Below are 23,971 nucleotides of genomic sequence, written 5' to 3'. Positions count from 1 at the left end.
GGGAATTCATTTTCTCTGTCTAAATGGGAGGGCTGAACAGGGATATTCTTGAGCACAACCTTCAAGTAATGTTCAAACTAATTAAGACATTGAGAAGTAAATGCTTTTATATTCCACAATGTCTTGTGTTCATTTAGGAATACAGTAATCTCCCTGCATATTCAACAGATACAATAGCTGATCAGATTGTATAGATTGCAGTTATTCATGGAAGAGTTGTTCTGTGCCAAATAACTGTGCGTGTGTGCGTGTGTGCGTGTGCGTGTGTGTGTGTGTGTGTGTGTGAAAAAAAAAACTAAACTAGCTTCATGTTATATGTGAAATTATAAGATGGTGTCATGTTTCAACCTCTGTAGGGCCGCTAACTTTTGACGTGTCTGACAGATCTGTATGAAGTTGTATGCCCATTCTTCAGTGAAACTTGTATACCTGGTTACTCTGCATTGACTCTTTATAAGTTGTTCAAAAAGCCAGTGCAATTTAGCGCTTTTGATATTCCCTAGATCTGTTAAAGCTGTGAAACTAGCTATTGTCTCAATATTTATTGTCTCAATGAATGGACCAGCTGCAGGGGAGAAAGAAGAATGGGTTGAAGCTAATCTAAAATAATGCACATTAAGAACAAAGGAGGTAGAAAACACACACAAACACACACACACACACACACACACAGACACACACACACACACACACACACACACACACACACACACACACACACACACACACACACACACACACACACACACACACTCTCTTATTTACTTGGTGCAGCAGGAGGCGACAGGCCCGAGCCAAAAAAGGAGGAAATACAAAACATTGTAAGTTCCTCTGTATTTCTGACCTCTAAATAGTATTATTATAGTTTGCTCCTTACCAGAATCACACACACACACACACACACACACACACACACACACACACACACACACACACACACACACACACACACACACTCATTTGAAATGCTTTATTTATGTCCACATAAATGTACAATATCTAAAGGACATCAATACTATCAGTGCATTTTGACATTATGAAAACAGTCAGTTACAATAGTGCTGAATTGACAACCAGTTATTCCTACACATAGGATGTTATTCACACCAAATGATAACAGTGGATTGACATACAGTATAAATACTGTAAAACAGACAGTATAAAGCTCATGAGTACAAGAAGCACTGCCTTCTCCATATTGAGCGGCTACCAATAATAGCAGATACTGAGCAATACTTTGCTAACTGTTTGGCCCTTCTCTTAGATATGCCAGCCATTTGAAGGCCTCTGACAACAAGCTTGTGAACATGGCCCAGGCTGCCAAATATGACAACTAAAAGTGTACATCTGTAACCCAGTTGTGATATGGCCTGCTCCAGCTGTTGGTATTTCAAGAACTCGGTTGAAAAGGCTTCCTCGTGCCCCGCGGTGGTGTAGCGGTCTAAGCACTGGCCACTAGTGCATGCTGCCCACCGGGGCCGGGGTTCGTATCCCGGCTCGCCAGATCCGGAAATGGCTGGGGCACACACGGGGAGCGGCATATTGGGCGGCCGCTCCCGAGGGGGGTATAGGAGTAGTTCCGGACAAGGATCCGTCGTGCAACAGCGCCCCCGTCTGGTGCTGAAATAACGGTGCTGGGCTCGAGGAGCCAGTTAGCTAGTCTGCCTGGCGGCCTCCTCTGGGACTGCCGGCCACGGGGTCGTGCGGCGGATCCCTCGCAATAGGCAGGGGATAATTGGATGCTAGGTTGGGTTCAATTGGCTACCAAATTGGGTGAAAAAGGGATAAAATCTGAAAAAAAAGAAGAAAAAAAAGGAAAAGGCTTCCTCTATGTTAACCTCACAGTAATTGTTTGATTTCAAATAAACCAAACAAACAATGTTTTATTAGCCACGCAATCGATCATTCAATCATAGGAATGTGGTCATTTTTTACACACACCCAAAAACACCCTGAAGCTTTTGTAGTGTAGAGCCAAAAGAGGAAAATATGCTTCACTGTGCCATTACTTAAGTGCAGGGCACTATAGATTTATAACTCATGCGCTTGCTGAAAATATAATTGTTTTCACTAGCAATGATTCATACTCAGCCAGACTCTGTGTGCCATCTCCATTCAATGTTTAACCTTCTTCCTTTCCTCTCTCACACTTCCAATCTCATGGTTGGTTCTTTGGAGGGCCCAGAGTCTGGCTCCCAGGTTGAACCCTCCTACATTGTGAGCATGGGGCCTCTGGAGGCACCTGGCCGGCAGCTTTGCATCGTTGCCCCTGTTTTTTCTTTTTGTTGTTGTTATTTTTTCCGAGTGGGGCAGTCCCACTCATATTTGTACATTTTATTAGACAGATACAGGAAAGTAAGGAGAAGAAGGGAGAGAGAGGGCATGTCAGCAGGGCATGGGCCGGATTCGAACCCATGTCGACATGGGCATGTGTGCACTGTAGACCGTGGTGCTAGACCACTGGACCACCCCAGGCCACATCGTTGCCCCTGTTGATAGGATGGCAATACCCCTGCCTCGAGAGGGCCTGAGTTAATGCTCTTGACAAGCTGTTCAAGCTCTTGCGGGTGTTTGATCTGGGTTACCCAGAGCAGCTTGGCTCCTTTTATGGCTTCCTGGAGCACTTGTATGGTTTGGATATGACCCCACACGCTGCCCAAGACTCGCCCTGCAGCAAGAGGTCCAAAGTGCTTGAACTGGTGTCACGACTCCACATGCCTTCCTGACAAATAGAAACGGGACACATAAGACATGACTTCCCCCCCGACCGCTGTTTTCTTTATCGTGTCATGTTGCCTTCTCAGTGTCGTGTGATGTGACGGGTGTAACTCAAGACTGAAGATTTCTTTACTATATTTATTAGCAGTTCCTATAGTGCAGCGTTTCCCAAACTGTGGGGCGCGCCCCCCTAGTGGGGCGCGGGGGTACTGCAGGGGGGGCGCAGAAATAAAAAAATTATAATAAAAAAAATAAAAACTGTGGGAATACTGCTGCCTTTTGCAACATCGTACCTGTGTGAGATAGGCTTTTCTGCTGTTGCTGCTATCAAAAGCAAATACAGGTCGAAGTTGAACATTGAGAATGAACTGAGAGTGGCAGTCTCAAAACAACAACCCCGCTTTGAGAAGATTTGCAAGGCAAAGCAAGCACACACAAGTCATTGATCGTAATTGTGATAGGAATGTGTAGAGTAAGAATAGTGATGCAGTAGAAATTAGTTAATGTTGATATGTTGAATATTTCAGTGGCACAGGATCATTTGCCAAGCACTTATGTTCCTTTTCAACCCATAATAAAATATAAAACTATAGTTGGATATATGTGTCTTGTTATTATTAGAAGAGAAAATGTAATGTTTGTACAACTTTATACAAATAATTATATAAATCTAGGTGGGGACCGGGTTAGGGGGGGCTCGAAAATATTTCCAATTACCCAAGGGGGGCCTGATTGAAAAAGTTTGGGAACCGCTGCTATAGTGTATTGGATTGTTTTACCCAAAATGTTTAAAAAGATATATGTTGTATTGAAGAGTATATTGCATTATGGATATTGGGCACTGAAGTGATGCCTCCTCTTTTGTATTGAGATATTCCTGATCCTGTAATTTTTTTGGTAAGAGTCATATATTTGATTTTGTAAAGAATAAATGTAATGGTTCAGAAAAGTGATGGTACCCAGTTTGTCATGTGAACACCTGTACACTGCACAATGTATCATGATCTGAACATATGAGATCACAGATCTTCTTGTTATACTGTATGTGTGTGACTACCATACCATTAAACTAAGATCATAAGATGGTTATCATACTTTTTCAAATCTTTATTAATAAGTAATTACAGAAAAAGTAAATGACATTTCTGTCATGGCTTCCGCATTTACGAGAGAGTCGGAATGTGAGAAAGCATAATACTTCTACATGATCCATTTTTAAAAGCGTATTATTACTATATTAAAATAACACATTTTATGCTGATGAGAATTGTATTCCAACTTCATATCCCTTATGTTTCTAATGGACAATGTTCTACCCGTCCTGGGTACTGGACTGCAACTGTGGCAGTCAATTATTTGACCCAGGGTTGCCAGATGGGGCGTATTCCCGACGAATGGGTTACTTTTGAACACATTTTATTTTACAAATATCATTGGCAACAGACATACAGGCCTCCTACCCAATGGGCACCTACCCAATAGTAAATAGCGGTTTTCTGACAATCTAGGTTTTGGGCTGGTTTTTGGTGGATTTAGCTATTCTTAGACTGTAGTTAGGCTGGAATTGTTGATCCCATCTGGCAACCCTGTTGATTGAACTTGCAGGTCGCGGCTCCTGTTAAACAGACGTTGGACGAACTTCTTCTGTGTTCTGGAATAATACGGTATTTTATATCTATATATATATATACTCACACATGTCACACGACATACCTATACAAACTAAGGATATGTAAACAAACACCTTATCTGTCACTGAATTAGCTATTTGTTTGATCATAACTTGCTTTATTTTTCGAACAGTGCAATTACATACCCAGCCATCACCTTGTCTCGAGACGTCTTAAGACACATTTGACATCTTGACAGACAAAATGTCTTATTTTGGTTAATTAAGACATCTTAAGACACATTTGATGATATTTTGGTTAATTAAGACATCTTAAGACATCTCAAGACAAGGTGATGGCTGGGTGGGTATGTACCATACGAGCTGCTAGCTAGCTAGCTCAGCAGACACGTCGACGCTCCGGCGCTCTCAGAGCTCATTTACGAACGCGGCCTTTTGTTACCAGGCTTGTATTATATCATATTATATTCCTTAAGTCATTGAACAATAAGTAATTGATATAAGTAATTGATTCCATAAGTATTTGAATAATATCGATGATTCGGTGACAGTCCATCTATCCATCATCATCACCTATGCTACCTGTCCAGTCAGTTGGCTAGCTGAAGGTGATTCAGAGATTCATATCAATTGAGTTGACACGTATTTGACACTTGAGTGACATTCTTGGCATGGATTGTTTAATGTATCTAGCAAGCTACAGACTACAGGTATATAACAATATAATATAGAGGTTTGTCCCGTTTCCATGGGAATGTCTTCATCATATTTTCATCCATTGTTGCTGGGTCATGATGTCCTTATGCAGACTATGAGCTGAACATTGAATGTGTGAAGAGGTGGAGACACTTCTATTCACACCAAAGCGTTCCTGTCTGGCTGTCACAGCCAGCTCAACCACGTTGGCAGAATCATCACTTGAGTTTATTGTTGTGTGTGTGGTGGGGGCTGTATTATTATTGTTATTATTATTTTAGCTCTATTCTCCAACAGTTTGGATTTGAAATCAAACAATTACTGTGAGGTTAAAGTAGAGATTCTCAGCTTTAATTCAATGTTTTCTTTTTCTTGGGTTCACCATTTAGAAAGTGCAATGTTGTTTTACACACTCCCCCTATTTCAGGGCTAGAGTAAAGGTATTGGAAAAAACATATAGGGCCGGTTTCAGAGACGAGGCTTAAGCCTAGTCCTGGACTAAATCACACTTTCAATGTAAAATCTCCATTGAAGATGTTTTTTAGTCTAGGATTAGGCTTAAGCCTTGTCTGTGAAACCGGCCCATAATGTCCACATGAAGTAGGCTACTCATGTTTGGCATTTGTTCAACATTACTTTGCTGAAGTCACTGACTCTTCTGGATGCTTTTTGCCTAAAATCGTATCATCACCGCTTTTTGACTCTGAAATAAGTTGCTATGGCTATGCTCTGCTATGTTTGGGGTCATTGTCTTGCTGTATGATGAAGGGTCAGGGGTCATGGTCAGGTTTAGGGGTCAGGGTTAGGGGTCAGGGTCAGGGTTAGGGTCAGGGTTAGGGGTCAGGGTCAGGGTCAGGGTTAGGGGTCAGGGTCAGGGTTAGGGGTCAGGGTCAGGGTTAGGGGTCAGGGTTAGGGTCAGGGGTCAGGGTCAGGGTTAAGGGTTAGGGGTCAGGGTTAGGGGTCAGGGTTAGGGGTCAGGGTTAGGGGTCAGGGTCAGGGTTAGGGGTTATGGGTCAGGGTTAGGCCCTGTGGTGAAGCTCCTCCTCCTCCCATGATGCACTGCAGCGGCTGGGCTTCTAAACAGCGGCGTGTGTCTCTGTCTCTCTCTGTCTCTCTAACTCTGTCTCTCTGTCTGTATCTCTCTGTATGTCTCTCTCTGTATGTCTCTCTCTCTCTAACTCTGTCTCTCTAACTCTGTCTCTCTGTCTGTCTCTCTCTGTATGTCTCTCTCTCTCTAACTCTGTCTCTCTCTGTCTGTCTCTCTCTGTATCTCTCTCTCTGTATGTCTCTCTCTCTAAACCCTTCCTCCAACTTGGATCTGGATACCCTCAAATTAAAGAGGGTGTTTGACAGTCTGCACTTTAAGGCCATATTCATTCTATGACTATAACTTGAATATGTTTTGGTAAACAACTAAAATAACAACAGTTCTGTCAAAGAGTCCAAATGGACCTAACTGTAGCTTGGCTACTGTTTTCCAATTCTGGAAAAAGAAATGTTCAATGTTTTGATTAAATTCCGTCACTCTGTTTTAATATTTTGATCATCTGTGTTGGTAGGATTCCCTGCACTGTGAACTGTCCATCTGGGCAGAGAGATGGAGGCTTCTGCTTACTCAGTGTCAGAGAGCCAGAGGACACACCTTGGGTCCCCTGATGCAGAGGCAGAAGGACAGAACCACCGGAAGGACAATCTTATTAGGCTCCAGCCACCACCACCACCACCACCACCTCCCACCCACAGGAACCATCACTCTCCCAACATTAAAGAAGAGTACGACACACCGTGGGACAGGTATCTACGGGGCTTTATCAAAAACCAAAAGGCCAAAGATGAGATGCTCAGCAGAGAAACGTCAGGGTGTCACCTCTCTGAAGCAGCGAATGACATGGATAGTGACAGTAATGACATGGATAGTGACAGTAACGGCAGTTCAGAGGTCAAGACTGGAGGTCAGGAGGTCAAGATCGAAGAGTGCTATGGTAGGAATTCCTCTCAGCAAAGGCCAACCACAGGCCGCGCTAGAGCTGACCAATCACATCCTGAGTCAGGTGGTCACAAGAGCAGCTCAGTGATTGGATTACAGGAGCAGCAGAGAAGGACAGCGGCAAAGGAGCAAAGGAAACATAGTTGTGGTCATGAGGACATGCGCCAGTGCTACGTCCAGTGTGGGAAGAAACTAAACACGGCGGATATTGTGAAAATACAGCAGCGAATTAGAAGACCAGACCAACACCGTTGTGCTACAACTGATCAGTAAGTCACACATGCTGCTAACGCTAACACATGCTGCTTACTCCTAACACATGCTGCTAACCCTAACACATGCTGCTAACCCTAACACATGCTGCTAACCCTAACACATGCTGCTAACGCTAACACATGCTGCTAACCCTAACACATGCTGCTAACCCTAACACATGCTGCTAACCCTAACACATGCTGCTAACCCTAACACATGCTGCTAACCCTAACACATGCTGCTAACGCTAACACATGCTGCTAACGCTAACACATGCTGCTAACGCTAACACATGCTGCTAACGCTAACACATGCTGCTAACCCTAACACATGCTGCTAACCCTAACACATGCTGCTAACGCTAACACGTGCTGCTAACCCTAACACATGCTGCTAACGCTAACACATGCTGTGGATCCTGTCCAAGTATCCTGTTCAATAATTCACCATAGGGTGCCAGGTGTACAGTATGCTAATGGTGGTCATTGAATTGATATGATGAGTCATACTGCAGGTGCATGACTATAATAATACTGCAGGTGCATAAGTCCATTTGTATTTGTATTAGCTCAGTATTTACACATTTCAACAGCAGCTTAACAGTTATTAAAGGTCAGTTGGTAATTAAACAGTTGGTAGTTAAAGGGCAGTAGGTAATTAAACATTTGGTAATTAAACAGTAGGTAATTAAACAGTAGGTAATTAAACAGTTGGTAATTAAACAGTAGGTAATTAAACAGTTGGTAGTTAAACAGTTGGTAATTAAACAGTTGGTAGTTAAAGGGCAGAACTAGGGATGCACGATATGCATTTTTTTCCAACCGATACCGATGTTTACCCGCTTCTCGTGGCCGATAACCGATATGATAACCGATATGAGAACAGATATAATTTCACAGTTGATAACCTGTAGTTCATGCACACCTGAAGGTAAGAAAGGCTATGTAGTGAGCAAAGATTGATGATTTAATATTCCATAGTGATCTCACCAAATCTAACTTACATCACTATTGTTAACACAACAAAGAGAACACTTCTGACTCTTCAAATGTTCATTTATTATTTCCTCTAACAAACAGAATCTGTTATAGACACTGTGCACAATGCTTTTTTTAGCCAAGATCTGGCCTCCTTTTATGAAAACAAAAAAGGCTCACCTAAGAGTAATTAGATCAAAAAAGTGTCAAAAAATAAAGTGCATCTTGTCTATCCCTGTAAATTGAAAATGCATAAATAAAATATCAAAAAATAAATAAATAAAGTGCATCAGTCAATACAAAAATAAAGACTTTTATAGAACCAAAAGTTTTATAGAACTTTTACAGAAACTAGTGCCAAATGGCTGCTTAGTCTGCAGATAAACAGAATGACACAAGGCACATAGTAGGCTACACTAGTATGCTTAATAAAGCAACTGAAAAGGGCTGGGCTATGCTACTTTTAGTGCATGAGGATGAGGTAGATTGTGATAAAACTTATCTGGCTTACGCTAGTATCGATCAGACTATGGATGTGTGTGGCGACTGTATCATACAGAGCAGGCAGGCACACGTCTGCAAAATAGCGGCGGCTTGGGAGTGTATACCGGGGCTCTAAATGTGAAATTAGCTGGCGAAATCCTTTATCTTCTACTATAGAGAAAGGCTGGTCGTCGAGGGCCATAAACTCCATTATTTTTTCATTGATTGCTTGAGCCTTTGAGCTGTCTCGAGTAAACTTCCTGCAGTTTTCAAATGCGTGTTCAATAGGCACAGCAGCTTTTTTTTTCGCGGCTAGGCTACCTTCTGCTACTAGTGCTTGATATTCCTTCCATACAGCGTGCTTGCAATGGTGAATCTTAAGGTGACTTATGAGATTCGTTGTGTTGTAACTCGTAGACCTTTGCCCTCCTCTCCGAACTTTTGTCGAACATGTGTTGCAAATTGCAAACGCACTCAGAAACGACCTCAGAAACTCTGAAGAATGTCCACACCGGGGAAGACATGTTTCGCTCTCGTCTCTACACTGCGTGGCTGTACGCAGGCGCAGCATCATGAGCGCGGAAACCGGAAGCAGAAATATTTCCGGCTTCATATTATCGGCTCTATATCGGCTAAAATTGTATAAAACCGATAAATATTTAATAACATTAATTTCCCATTATCGGGCCGATAAATATCGTGCATCCCTAGGCAGAACTATAAGCATGTCTAACAGATGAATGTCATGTATGATAAGGCAGCAAGCTGGCTTGGAAGGGAGCTGCCAGTCAAGCGTGCAAAGGCCACGCCCACACAGCCTCAGAACTGTCTGACCAGGAAGTAGAGCCTAACTAGAAGATTATTTTCATAGTTTATTATGTGTTAACATTTTTCCTGGACACAAAATACAATTGGAACCATTTAATGTTTACTTTCCAGACCCTTTAATTACAGCAAATGCCATCAGTAATATTATTATTGCATTTGCAGGACGTGTCCTGTCAGTCTAGATGGGAGTTCAGTGAACTGTTTGTCTGTCATGTCTAATTGACCTGCGTTGTTTCTGCCTCCAGTGTTTCTAGCCGCAGGTCCTCTTCAGCTGTAACCATGGTAACCATGTATGAACCAGAATGCACCGAGTCCCCTGGATCTGGCCGTGGTTCTCCAGCCCTGAAAAGCCCACAGTGGGGTCCAGAGATGGTGGCAGTGAAGCTGGAGGAAGAGGATGTAGAGGAGAATGGTGTGATGGTGAAAAGCCCACAGTGGGGTCCAGAGATGGTGGCAGTGAAGCTGGAGGAAGAGGATGTAGAGGAGAATGGTGTGATGGTGAAAGAAGAGGATGGAGGAGACCAAAGGAGGGAGGAGGGAGTGACGGTGAATCAAGAGGACAGAGGAAGAGTGGAGATGAAAGACAGTGAGATGGATGGTAAGTCTTTGTTATTGGTGAGTGTCATTGCACTGTTGTAAAACCAATGCTGCCAGTGCAGTGTAAGTCAGTCAGTACCTGCATCATCTGACAGTCCTGCTCTCTCCCACTGTGTGGGGTTGATATATCAGGGCTAGTTCCCCAATCTAACCCAGTCCTGGACTACAGGACAGCCACATGTTAACACCGTTATCCCCAATCTAATCCAGTCCTGGAGGCCGTTCCACTAAAGTGGATTAGTATATCGGCGATTGAAATAAATCAGGCGATCAGGCAACTCGGGATTGGAATTCAAGCCTCAGGTGATTCCTCGAACGAGGATCAGGCTTGTGTCATGAGTGTTCACAGAACACCGGCTTAGAAATCCTCGATATGGCCGCGTGCACGCAGACATAAAGAGCCCCGAAGTCGATCTGTCGAAATAAAGATACTCCACTCTGCAGGGGTCCTACATTTGCGCAGCATTCCGAATTATTGATCTTTATGAAGACGGAAAAATAAGATGTAAAATAGTGCAATACTGCCGCAATTAACAAGGCGAGGGAAATGGTTTGGCAAGAAATTGCTGACCGATTAAATGCGTAGGTCATACTAGCCCCAGTTATTGTTATATGTTCATATTTTAATAAATGAATATTTACTACTGTGGTGATATCCGCAGCAGGCTACAAGCCGTCATATCGTCACAATGGCCTAGTGGTATCGACCGCTGCTATAGTATTTATTCGTCTTTTTAAATCGGTGGTTCAAATCCTTCTTCAGACACACTTTTTACTGCATTTCGTTGTCTGAATCTAATCTAAAATCTCATCTAAAAAAGTATGTAGGCTATAAAATTGTGGTGCAGGCTAATTTACAAGAACTGACACGATTACAATGGTGTTTGAAGCCTTTGCATGAAATCTTCGGTTAAATGTAAAAAAAACAAAAAAACAAAAAAACGTATTCAAGTCTCGAACTCGCAACCTTCGGAACTCTAGCTGGTTGCCTTAACCACTGCGCCAGCCAGACCGCTGTGTCAAAAGCAATGCAAGTTAATAGACATACCTATTTATTTTATTTTATTTTTTACACTTTTTAATTTATTTATCTATCTATCACACTTTCAAATTATCAAATTATCTATCTATCACACAGTCAAACTATCTATCTATCTATCTCGTAAAAAGTGGGAACTAATATTTCCTAAAAGACACTTGATGGAACTGTCGTTCGGGATATAGTTTCCGCCTGTGAGACAATTTTGACGCACGCATTACTTTAGCCAGCCTCTTAGCCTGCTCGCGACCAGAATAACTCGGGAGGCTATGTTGCATAGCAACCAAACAGCAAATTATTTGAGCCACATTGATGGACCCAGTGGTGTGCCGTCAGGGCCAGCAAGGCCTTCTCTGCTGGCCTAAACATCATCAGAATATACATTTTATTTTAATATATTTTTTCCACAAATATGTATGAATGATTCCCCATAGTCTATTCTCTTCATTTCATAGCTTTCCTCTTGGTTGCGCTGCTTCCAGTCTCCGATTGAGATTTGGAGGGCTGGCCTTTATGTTAGAGCTTTTATCCAATAAAAATGTGTTGCTAGGGGGCTCCAAAATCTGCCCGCCTGCACGATAAACGGTGCCGCGAATTCGACCTGTAACTTAACGTTGGAACGAGAAAACCTGTGGCGTACCTAGTAAACCTACGTAGATGCGAGCAAAAGCAACAACGGTGCCTGCTGTAAGGCTCAATGATGTCAGCACCCAGCACGTCTTTTGATTGGATACGCACTATTGATACGCACTATTGATATTCACTATTGAAATGCGTAACTATGCCGGTAGATGTGAAACTTTTGAAAGTGCGCAGGGAAACGGAGCTCCACAACGAAAGCTTTCGTTGACTGATCGATAATACTGATCGATTGTGTCCTGTTTTTGGGTAAACAATAACTTTCATTTAGGGGACACGATAAAGCGCCGAGTCCACAAACAGAGGAAACTACGTTGAGCTTCTTTCTTTTCTGGCTGAAAACAACCCAGATTTACATTACCACCTGTCCACAAACAAAGTGTTTACTGGGACGTCAGGCAAAATACAAAACGACCTGATTTTTGCTATTGCTGAAGTGATGGGAGAAGAGATCAAAATGGAGATTAAAAAGGCACCCTTTGTCGCTATTATGGTGGACGAGACGACAGACGTGGGTAATGTAGCGATCTTAAAGATGTTAGTTTAACACTCTTCATTGTAAATGCGGATTTATTGATTAAAAATGCTTCGGAAATATTAATATAACTCTGTTGTACTTGTCTGACCTTGCATGTTAAGGTGATGCAACGCCCGGTTATACTGTGTTTCTGTCTAGTTTCTAGAGCCATGGCGTCATAACGATCGTATTAAGAGGTAGAATAATTCAGGTAGGAATGTGTCGGACATCACTGAAGGCCTAGGTGTGAAATGCACCGCCCGCCACTGGATGGACCCGAACGCAAGATAAAATTATCGCCGATTAGAACTTTATCGAGGATTAGAAGATAATCGACCTTCGTGGAATGGGCCTCTGGACTACAGGACAGCCACATGTAAACACTGTTATCCCCAATCTAACCCAGTCCTGGACTACAGGACAGCCACATGTAAACACTGTTATCCCCAATCTAACCCAGTCCTGGACTACAGGACAGCCACATGTAAACACTTTTATCCAAAGTGACTTACTACATTTGTCTAAAGTAAGTGAATCAGTTTACAAAATTGGGGAATAAAACATAATAAAAACAGACAAGAGAGAAATATGATAGAAAATCAATTTTAGGAATAGCAACTGCACTCTACTGCCCTCTACTGCTCTCTACTGCCCCCTACTGCTCTCTACTGCTCTCTACTGCACTCTACTGCTCTCTGCTGCTCTCTACTGCTCTCTACTGCCCTCTACTGCCCTCTACTGCACTCTACTGCTCTCTACTGCCCTCTACTGCCCTCTACTGCCCTCTACTGCTCTCTACTGCTCTCTACTGCTCTCTACTGCCCCCTGCTGTTCTCTACTGCACTCTACTGCCCTCTACTGCTCTCTATGGAGAGGTATGGAGGGGCGGGGTTATGGATGGCCTTGAAAGTATGGAGAAGGATTTTGTAATCGATGCGGTGTTTGATGGGGAGCCAGTGGAGTTGGTGTAGAATGGGGGTGATGTGACTGATGACAGGGGGTTCTGGTGACAATACGGGCAGCAGCGTTCTGGACCAGTTGGATCTTGTGGAGCAGTTTGTGGGGGAGACCAAAGAGAAGGGAGTTACAGTAATCTAGGCGGGAAGTGACGAGGGAGTGGACCATGATTGCGGCGCTGTTGGGAGTGAGTGAAGGGCGGAGGCGGTTGATATTACGAAGATGGAAGTAAGCAGACCTGATGGTGTTGTTGACGTGGGAGTGGAATGAAAGGGTGCTGTCGAGGACGACACCCAGACTCTTAACCTGGGGGAGGGGGAAACCAAGGAGTTGTCAATGTTGAGGGTGAAACTGGGGTGCTTGGTGAGTGTGGATTTGGAGCCAATGAGAATTACCTCTGTTTTATTACTGTTTAGTTTGAGGAAATTTGAAGTGAACCAGGATTTAAGTTAATGTAGACAGGCACAGAGGGAGGAGGGAGGGAGGGTGGAAGTGGGTTTGGAGGAAACGTAGAGCTGGGTGTCGTCCGCATAACAGTGGAAATGAATGTTGTATTTATGGAAAATCAGACCAAGTGTGAGGAGGTAGATGATGAAGAGGATAGGGCCAAGGACAGAGCCCTGGGGAACACCAGAGGAGAGGGGGGACGGATAGGATGTGAATTATTTTAACTGTATAAATTGAGTGCGGCCAGAGAGATAGGAATGGAACCAGTGTAGAGGGGTGTCAGATATACCAATGGAGGCTAAACGGTTAAGGAGGGTGGAGTGCGATATAGTCAGGGGTGCACATAACTTTTTGGGGCCAGTGCTCAGAGGAGCACCTAGGGATGCTGCTTGGTGCTCCCCGAGCTCACGAGTCACGACCCGTCCCACAGGATGGATAAAAAAGGGATACATGGATAACTTATATTAGCAAAACGACATTTATTCAAAAATAAGATGAACAAACAAATGATTGTGTGCAAAACAAAAGAAACAAATGAAAAATCAAATGACTGCTCTTTAAGCATGAAAGTCTGTCAGACTCCTTTAAACACAATGAAATCAACTGACATCTCTTTAAGCACTAACTGAATGTCTGTTCTTTAAATACAATGAAATCAACTGATATCTCCTTAAGCACTGCTCTGTTCTGTAAACACTGAAATCAACTTTCAACAAAAAGTTACAACCTAAGCATTTACTTATGCTACAAGCTTAATCATCATCATCACTGCTCTCTTGACTGTTGTTAATACTGTCCTCAATTTCAACCATGGTAGAGGATGTTGTAGGCTATCACTTTAAATAGCTCATTATTTTGATTGTTGCACAAAGTCTTTTTTTTTTCCTTCTAATATAATTCCCAACCATATTCCCTGGGTCAGGGGTCGAGGTGCGATAATGAAGCTGTAAAACAAACGTCTGAACGTTTGAAAGCTTCAGAGAAAAGAAACGTGAAGTGCCTTGGTGTTGTTTTTCCTTTTAGCGACGAGTCGTTCGGGACTGAATTTTCACGTGTCGGCGTGATAACCATGCGATGCGCGATACGCGGAATGAAAGTACAAGTTACGATACTTTCCGAATGTTTTCGTGAGGGGAGTCGCCGTGGTCGTCGTCGGTGGGTACATTGTGGTCATGAAAGGATATGGTATTGGTATTAACGGGCAGTCAGCAGTTAGCAGTAGGAGTTTTGAGGAAGTCAATTCCTCTCCCAGCGCTTCCAGCTGTTGGTGCGCAAGAGCGCGTTCATGCCGCTGATCCTCCGCGCAACATGCATTTTGGCGACGCATGCGCACTGGCGCACCAGTTATGTGCACCCCTGGATATAGTATCAAAAGCGGCGCTCAGATCGAGTAGGATGAGGATGGATATGAGTCCGGAGTCAGCTGCCATCAGGAGGTCATTTGTGATTTTGAGGAGGGCTGTTTCTGTGCTGTGAAGGGGGCGGAAGCCAGACTGGAACTGTTCATCGAGGTTATTGTTTGAGAGATGAGTATGAATCTGTAAAGCCACCACTTTTTCCATGATTTTTGAAAGAAATGGCAGGTTGGAGATGGGACGGAGGTTATTGAAGATGTTGGGGTCTGAACCAGGTTTCTTCAGAATAGGTGTTATGGCTGCGGATTTGAGAGATGATGGGACAGAACCAGAGGTGAGGGAGGAATGGATGATTGCAGTTATCAGGGGCAGGAGAGAGGGGAGGGAGGCTATGACCAGGGAGGAGTGGATGATTGCAGTTATCAGGGGCAGGAGAGAGGGGAGGGAGGCTATGACCAGGGAGGAGTGGATGATTGCAGTTATCAGGGGCAGGAGAGAGGGGAGGGAGGCTATGACCAGGGAGGAGGGCAGGGGGTCAAGTTGGCAGTAGGGATGGGACTAGTGCTGTCCCAAACGACTATTTTTCTAACGATTAATCTAGCGATTATTTTATCGGTTATTCGATTAGTCTAACGACTAATTTATCGATAAGTCTAACGATAATTTTTGTACTGTAAAAAAAAAAAAAAAAATAATATTTGGCTCCACCTCACTGCTATGTTTAGCCAACTTGAATGCCAACATGGCCATTTAGAAGTCTGTCCATCACCACAACACATAGCTAGCTAACGTTACTCTCGCTGCTATGTTATGATTAGCTAAATTGATGCTAACGTAGCATGCGAGCTACGAGCTAGATAACGTACAGTAGGTGCTCGCACCACAATGACAATAGGCTACCGTAGCTAGCCAGCTACATAGCTAACGTTACTAACACCAGAAGACAAGACATACGAACTGTGGTGAGCTACATTGCTTGTGTAACATTAGCTAGTAGCTATCCATTTTTCACTCATACACTTAATTGTCTCGCCTGGTAAAATAAAGGTTTAAAAAAAAAAAAAAAACGCCATTTTGTTTATTTACGACTAACCGACGCATATTACGCTAACCGACGTATTGACGTAGTCGATGACGTCGACGACGTCGAATAATCGTAACAGCCCTAGATGGGACGATTATCGTTTTTATCGTTAATCGTGATAAAAACACCCGCGATAACTTAATCGTGGAGAATTTTCATTATTTGAATAATCGTCATATTCGTATGTTATGAATAAACTGTGTTTAACAAATGTCTGGCGCTATTTTTCAGCCTAGTCTACATTACTTTTGCAGTCAAGTTAGCGACTGTTACTGTAATATAATTGCAATTCCTCACATGAGCCGCGCGCGAATATCCTCACAGAACTTGTCTCGCGCTGAACTGAGAGGTAAATTGTGGGCCATTGTCTGTGATGACCCTCTCTGGCTGGCCATGCCGAGCGAACTGTGCCTTACATCGCTTGATGACTGTCTCTGCAGATAAGTCAGGGAGGAGCTCAACTTCCCAAAAGTCAGAATAGTGGTCGACTATAATAAGATAGTCCTCCTGCCTATGACTGAACAGGTCCATGCTCAGAATTTGCCACGGCCTGGTGGGCAGTTCATGTGAGAGCATGGTCTCCTTTTGCTGTTTGTGAGCATACTCATTGCAGGTTGAGCAGGTGCCCACAAAATCCTTTATCTCTGCCTGCATGTTCGGCCAGTACAATGTCTCTCGAGCATGTCGGTAGCATGCGTCTCCTACTGTGTGACTTGAATGAATGCGCGTAAGCATCTCTGGGCGTAGTGATTTTGGGATGATGACTTTCTGCCCCCGGAATAGAACACCGTTCTGTACACTGACTTCATCTCTGTAAGGCCAGTATTCTCTGGTAATGAGAGGTGCTTCTTCTCTCACATCTGGCCAGCCTATGAGAACTGTGGACTTCTCGGTCAGTGTGCAGCCTGATTTGTTCGAGACGCTGGTCACTTACATTCAAGTAGTCTGCCTGGTTCACATGCTGTATCTCCTCTTGCTCTTGTTGCAGGGAGCAGATAGCGTGCCGCTGGTAGGTTGTTCCTCTGCCGGTGCATCCTGCTGTTGCTCTGCTGAGTGTGTCGCTGATGAACATTTCAGGCCCTGGTTTGTAGATGACCTTCAGACTGTAGTTCTGTAAGGTCATGAGCATGCTCTGAAGCCTCTTGGGAGCGTTGAGGAGAGGTTTGCTGAAAATGGAGATTAGGGGCTTATGGTCTGTCTCCGCTGTGATCAGGTCGCGGCCATATAGATAGTAGTGAAACCTCTGACAGGCGAAGACGATGCTGAGACACTCTTTCTCAATCTGTGCGTAGTTCTTTTCTGTGGGGGTAAGAGCTCTCGAAGCGAACGCGATGGGCTGTCCTTCCTGCATGAGGCAGCATCCGAGACCATTCTGGCTGGCGTCGCTCTGGACTGTGATTGGCTTGGTCACATCATAGTAGCGCAGGACAGGCATGGTTGTAGCTAGAGACTTGAGTTCTTGAACTGCCGCCTCGTGTTTGGGTAGCCAACGCCAGGGGGTTTCCTTGTCCAGCAAGCGTCGCAACGGCTCACAGACACTTGATAAGTGTGGCATGAATTTGGCCAAGTAGTTGGCAAAGCCAATCAGACGCTGCACCCCTTTTGCGTCAGTTGGATTGGGCATTTCGATGATGGCCCTCACCTTCTCTGGGTCAGGCTTCAGCCCTGTGGATGAGAGGATGTGGCCGTGAAACTGGACCTCAGCTACTTTGAACTGCAGCTTCTTCAACCCTAGCCGCAGCTTGACCTCACGGCAGCGTTCCATCAGTGCCAAAAGCTTGACATCATGGTCACTCTCAGCCTCTTTGTCTGTGTCCCCACAACCCACAACCAGGATGTTGTCCGCAATGGGCTCGATGCCCTTGAGTCCAGCCAGGAGCTCGTGTTGTTTTCGCTGATACACCTCGGGTGCCACAGACACTCCGAATGGTAGCTTAAGCCAGCGTTTCCTCCCCCAGGGGGTCCAGAATGTGGTCATGAGGCTGCTCTCGTAGTCAAGTCTGCATTGTAGAAATGCATCTCGGGCATCCACTAAGGTGAATACTCTTGCCTTCGGTAGTTTGTACAGGACATCATCCAGAGTAGGCATGATGTAATGAGAGCGCTTTAGGGCCTTGTTCAGGAACTTAGGATCTATACATAGTCTGAGCTTGTCTGTTTTTTTTACAATAACCATGTTGCTGATCCAATCAGTTGGGTCTGTGACCGGCGCCATGTGGCCGTCAGCCTCGTACTTGTCCAGCTGGGCTTTGACTGCTGCTTTCATTGCAATGGGAACATTGCGAGGGGCACATTGAACTGTAGGAACCCTGGGATCTAGGTCAAAGTGGACCTCCCCGGGTAGAGATTCCACAGGTGAGTTGAATACATCACTGTATTTGTTAGTCAGCTGCTCCTTGGTTAGGGCTCCAGGCTGTGCATGTTCCACTTTGAGCACGTCCTCAGGGATTGTGAACTGCATGAGACCTAGGCGTTCACAGGTAGAGCCTGACAGGAGAGGATTTTGCCTAGACTTAACTATTTCAAATGAGAGCTTGTATGTTTGACCTCTTACTCTACATTCTGTCTCAAAGATGCCTATGGAGCTCAGTGTTTCCCCGGAGTACAGCTTTAGTCTAGCCTCACTTGGGCAGAGTGGTGCGTTGGGTGCCAGCCTTTTCTTGTCATGAAGGCTCATTACATTGCATGTCGCTCCAGAGTCCAACTGACATTGCTGTGGCTTGTTGTGAAAACGTAATGTTACACACCATTTCTTCCCTTTGGCTTGCACTGCACCAATTGACTCATGCATGTATATGTCTTCCTCACTGTTTTGTTCTGAGCTCTCAGCTGTATTTTCCATGCAGTGTATCTTTCCCTCAGTGGGTCTTTTGCTTTTTTGACACACTTTAGCAAAGTGATTATTTACTCCACATGATTTGCATTGTTTTCCGAATGCTGGGCAGTGATCTCTGCCCCTTGCATGCGAGTTGCCACAGTATTTACATGCATAGCCTGCGTCTACAGCTCTGGGTGAATTGCTCTGCCTCCATTGGTTTTGCGAATCATCTCATCTCTTAACTGTCCGTACTCACAGGTTGCTGCCATTTCTCTCAGCCTGGTCACAACACCGTCTATAGATTCTCCTTCCTCCTGTTTGCAGCTCCCGAAGACGTACCTTTCATATATTGTGTTCTTGGTAGGTTTGAAATACTTCTCCAACGCGGCCAGTATGATCGCAGCATCCCCCTGATCCTCTTCGGAAAGATTTAAGTTGTGACGGTATATATGTCTGCATTCACTTCCCATCACGGTCCTCAGAGTTGCAGCCTGGATTTTCTTGTCCTTTTCAGTTATGCCAGTAACGATGACATAGTCCTCATATTCGGCCCGGAATATGTCCCAATTGACGCTCCAATCGCCCGTGAAGCTCATGGGTGAAGGGGGTGGAAAAGTAATGGCTGCCATGCTAGCTATCGTTGCTCGCTGACTTGTCTCGTCTTCTAAAGTATCCGAATCACTTGATTCCGATCCAGACATAGGCTACTCTACCTGTACTCACTTCATATTATCTAATATTCCGCTAACGTGAGTTCAGCAGCTTCTGACACCATGTTTGTGTATGGTATGATGCAGCAATGATGACAGAGACGTGTATCAAGTTCAGCCATGTAATATCAAAGTGGAGGGAACAGGCACCTACACACGGGTCATGCAGAAACAACCAAACAAGTCGATAGCCGATGGCATCGATCTAAGTAGACCCGTAACATTGGCCTTCCTTGTTATTACCAGGCAGTGACAGTCTATGGCTGCAAAAGGCACGGTCGCCCCTAAGCTTTAGCAAATATATTGTGGTTTACTTAATACTGTTCAGCACTTGAGGTTACATGCAATGCAGGACTTGTGCTATAGGCTAAATACAATTATTAAAGCGGCAAGTAGCAAGTGCGCGCATCAAAGGCATTAGGCACGTAACATCCATGCTGTATAAACACATGACAACCGTCCGTTATTTCCCGAACTTTGCCCGAACCCCCTGCGAGGACCCGGGGAACAACGGTACGCTCCCCGCGGCTGCTATCAGACTGGCCGCGGGAGTGAGTGTTGAGGGAGAGAGGAAACGGCAACCCTCGCTCGCCATAGACTGTATCCCTACTCGTCTCTCCTGAGCTCGGTTGTAACGTGAACCGTGGAATACGGGATATGTTAGATGCTTTACAGTAATTCCCCAAATGACCAGAAAAGGAAGTTAGATTTGTCGCTGGTCGCTTTTGACTAATTAAGTCGCCAAGGGGCTCTGGAAGTTGGCAACACTGGGAGTGCGTTCTTTAAACTTCCTTGGGTACGTTAAATGAAAGGTGCTGATTGGCCGAAAAGGAATTGCTCTTTCCTAAGGACCCGGATTATGGCCAGAGATATGTGCCACTAGAATCTGAATTTGAATTACTGACTTAAAATGTCCTAAAAATACAACAAAATCTAAGTTAAAGTGATTACAGTGTGTTTTATTGGCATTAAAACATTAAAAAAATAAAAACATTTTTATTTTATTTATTTTTTAAATTCTCGCGATAATATCGTGGATCGCGATTATTTTGCCCACGATAATCGTGACATGACATTTTCTAATCGTCCCACCCCTAGTTGGCAGGTGGATGGCTTGGATTTCCGGATGAGTTTAGATAAATCGGCAGCAGAGGGGAGATGGAAGCAGGAGAGAGGTACAGAGAGGGGGGGATGGGGAGATAGGGGAGATGGACAACTGGACATAAGAGGGGTCAGTTGCTGGTGGATGTTGGCTATTTTTTAGTTGAAAAATGACATCAGGGAGTTACAGTGCTCAGTGGAGTAGAAGTGTGGGGGAAGGGAGTCGGGGGGGCGGAGTGAGTAGTTGACCACTGAGAACAGGGCCCTGGTGTTCCCAGCACCAGCAGTGATTTTGTCTGTAAGATATTGGGATTTGGCTGAGGAGAGGGCGTCTTTGTAAAGGAGGATTTGGGCATGGTGCATCTGTTTGTGAACAGTGAGACCGGTTTTTCTTGAAAGCCGCTCCAGCTGACGTCCTTTGGCTTTCACTCTACTGTCACACAATTATTCAGAGCTTTGAACGAGATTATTAACACCCGAACAGCCATGGGTGGGGTCATTAACACTAGAACAGCCATGGGTGGGGTCATTAACACTAGAACAGCCATGGGTGGGGTCATTAAAACTAGAACGATAGTTATGGAGATAGACTCCAGTTCTATGAGTGGAGCGGAGCCCCATAGGGGAGCTCTGCTCCTATTGGTTTACCCGCTACCTAAAGTAGCCAATAACTGAATTTTTCAATGCCTGCGTCCGCCTGGGGTGCTATATAAAGGGGCGTACTTCGCTCCATCATTCTCCCAAACATACAAAACAGCCGGGTTTGAACGAGTCGAAGTGGGCCAGCAGCCCTATGGGGCTCCGCTCCACTCATAGAACTGGAGTCTATCTCCATAACTATCGTTCTATATCGTGGAGCTCCGCCCCATAGGGGAGCTCTGCTCCTATTGGTTTAGGCGGAGCGAGCGAGGCCAAATGTACCCCCACTGAGACTATTAATCCAAAAACAATCTCAGCGGCACCCGGAGCTGACCACTGATGTTGGTTCAAGACAACCTTAAAAAGTTGGCCCAACCCACACCGAGTCTGCTCCACTGATCTAGCCCTTACGTGAGCACGCAGGGTTGTAGATCTAACGGAACATGTCCTGGAGGAGGGTCCCCTCCCCAGGCACATCCGTAATCATCCTGACAGCACTTGAATAGCATCCCCAACCAGGGTAATCCAAGTGCCATCCCCACTACATCAGTCCTCAGCAAACTGAGGACAGAATGAGAAAAGGATGAGGAAGAAATATCACTTACCTAACCCTTACGTTGGGTTGTTGATCTAACAGACATGTCCTGGAGGAGGGTCCCCTCCCCAGGCACATCCGTATTCATCCTGACAGCACTTGAATAGAATCCCATGACCAGGGTAATCCAAGTGCCTTCCCCACTACATCAGTCATCAGCAAAACTGAGGACAGAATGAGAAAAGGATGAGGAAGAAATATCTTTCAAGTAATACCGTATAAAAGTGATGGCGACGACCAAGACGCCGCCACACATATCTCCTCCACTCCCACTCCCCTGAGAATGGCCACTGATGTGGCCATGCCCCTGGTGGAATGAGCCCGAATGCCAGTCGGCACGGGCTGCCCCTTCGATTCGTATGCGAGGCTAATAGCCTCGCAAATCCAAAGGGACAGCCTCTGCTTCGAGAGTGGTGTCCCGGCTTTCTGTCCGCCATAGCAGATCAGAAGCCGGGGAGAAGATCTCAGTCCTGCCGTGCGCTTCACATATTGTGCCAACGCGCGCACCGGACAATACAATGTAAAACGCCTCTCCCTCTCTCGGTCGTGAGGAGGAGGAAAAAAAGGCGCTCAGAGCACAGCTCTGAACCCTAAACCCACGATTAACCGTAGGGATAAAAGCCGGGTTAGGGCGTAATACAGCTTTTGTTTCGTCATCAGAAATGATCAAACAATCTGCCCGTGACGAGAGAGCGCACAAATCACTCACTCGCTCAGCCGTAGTCAAGGCGAGGAGTAGACTCGTCTTGAGAGACAATAAAACGCAACGACACAGTGACAATGGGTTCGAATGGGGGCACGCACAGCGCCTCTAGCACAATCGACAGGTCCCATTTTGGCATTAGAGTCCTATGAGGGCGTCTAAGCCTACACACTCCAGTCAAAAAACACTTAACCAGCGAATGACTGAAAAAACCAGTGTCGTTGTCGCAAAACCCTCATGACAAGCTGAGATGGCAGCCGCGTAAACTTTAATAGTTCCCGCCGCCAATCCCTTGTCAACAGCGACTGTAAGAAGCACAAGAACGTTTCGACCCGACAACAGACAGGGTCAACGTCCTGTCCCTCACACCACTGTGTAAAACTCGCCAGCGCGCCGCATATCCCTTTGCAGTGGATTGCGCGCGCGCACTCTGAATGGTCTGAATGACCGCGTCTGTCAGACCCCTGCGTTCTAACAATCCCTCTCAGTAACCAGGCCATGAGGGGCCCCCCCTCATAGGCGGCCCCTTCACCAAGCCTCCGGCTTGAGAGAGTGCATCTTGTCGATGAGGTATGGGCCATGGGCCCTCTACCAACATCTCCATCAGTTCCGGAAACCACGGGGCTCCGGGACGGTCCGGGGCTACAAGAATTAACTCTAGCCTCTCTGACCTCACTCGTGCCAACAGTGGGAGGATAGATGTCAGGGGTGGGAACGCGTATAACAGGACCCTCGGCCATAGGTGGTGTGCGAATGTATCGACTCCCAATGGCGGGTTGTCCTGTTCGCGCAGGGAGAACCAAAGGCGACACTGCGCATTCGTCCGTGACGCAAACAGAACCACTTCTGCTTGCCCGAACCGTGCCCAAATCAGCGACACAATGGAGGGTGCTAACCTCCAGTCGTCGTCCCTCGGGCCTCCCCGTGATAACAGATCTGCTCCTTCGTTGAGCAGACCTGGAATGTGGAGAGCTTTCAGCGAACTCAGGCGACTCCGCGCGCGATGACGCGCGGGTCTCTCCAGTAGCTCAGGTCGGTTTTGACCGATCTCTGTATTACAATCAACTTGCGACGGCGTCTCACTGGAACCCGTCGCAGTCGTGCGAACCGCCTCTGCAGTCTGCGCATGTGTAACAGGCCTAAGGGGACCACTACATGGGCTGCAGACATCAGTCCTAGTAAGGACATCCTTGACA

Source organism: Nansenia antarctica (assembly GCF_963989245.1).
Source record: "Nansenia antarctica genome assembly, chromosome: 3".
NCBI lineage: Eukaryota > Metazoa > Chordata > Actinopteri > Argentiniformes > Microstomatidae > Nansenia > Nansenia antarctica.
Note: the sequence above shows the minus strand (reverse complement) of the source record.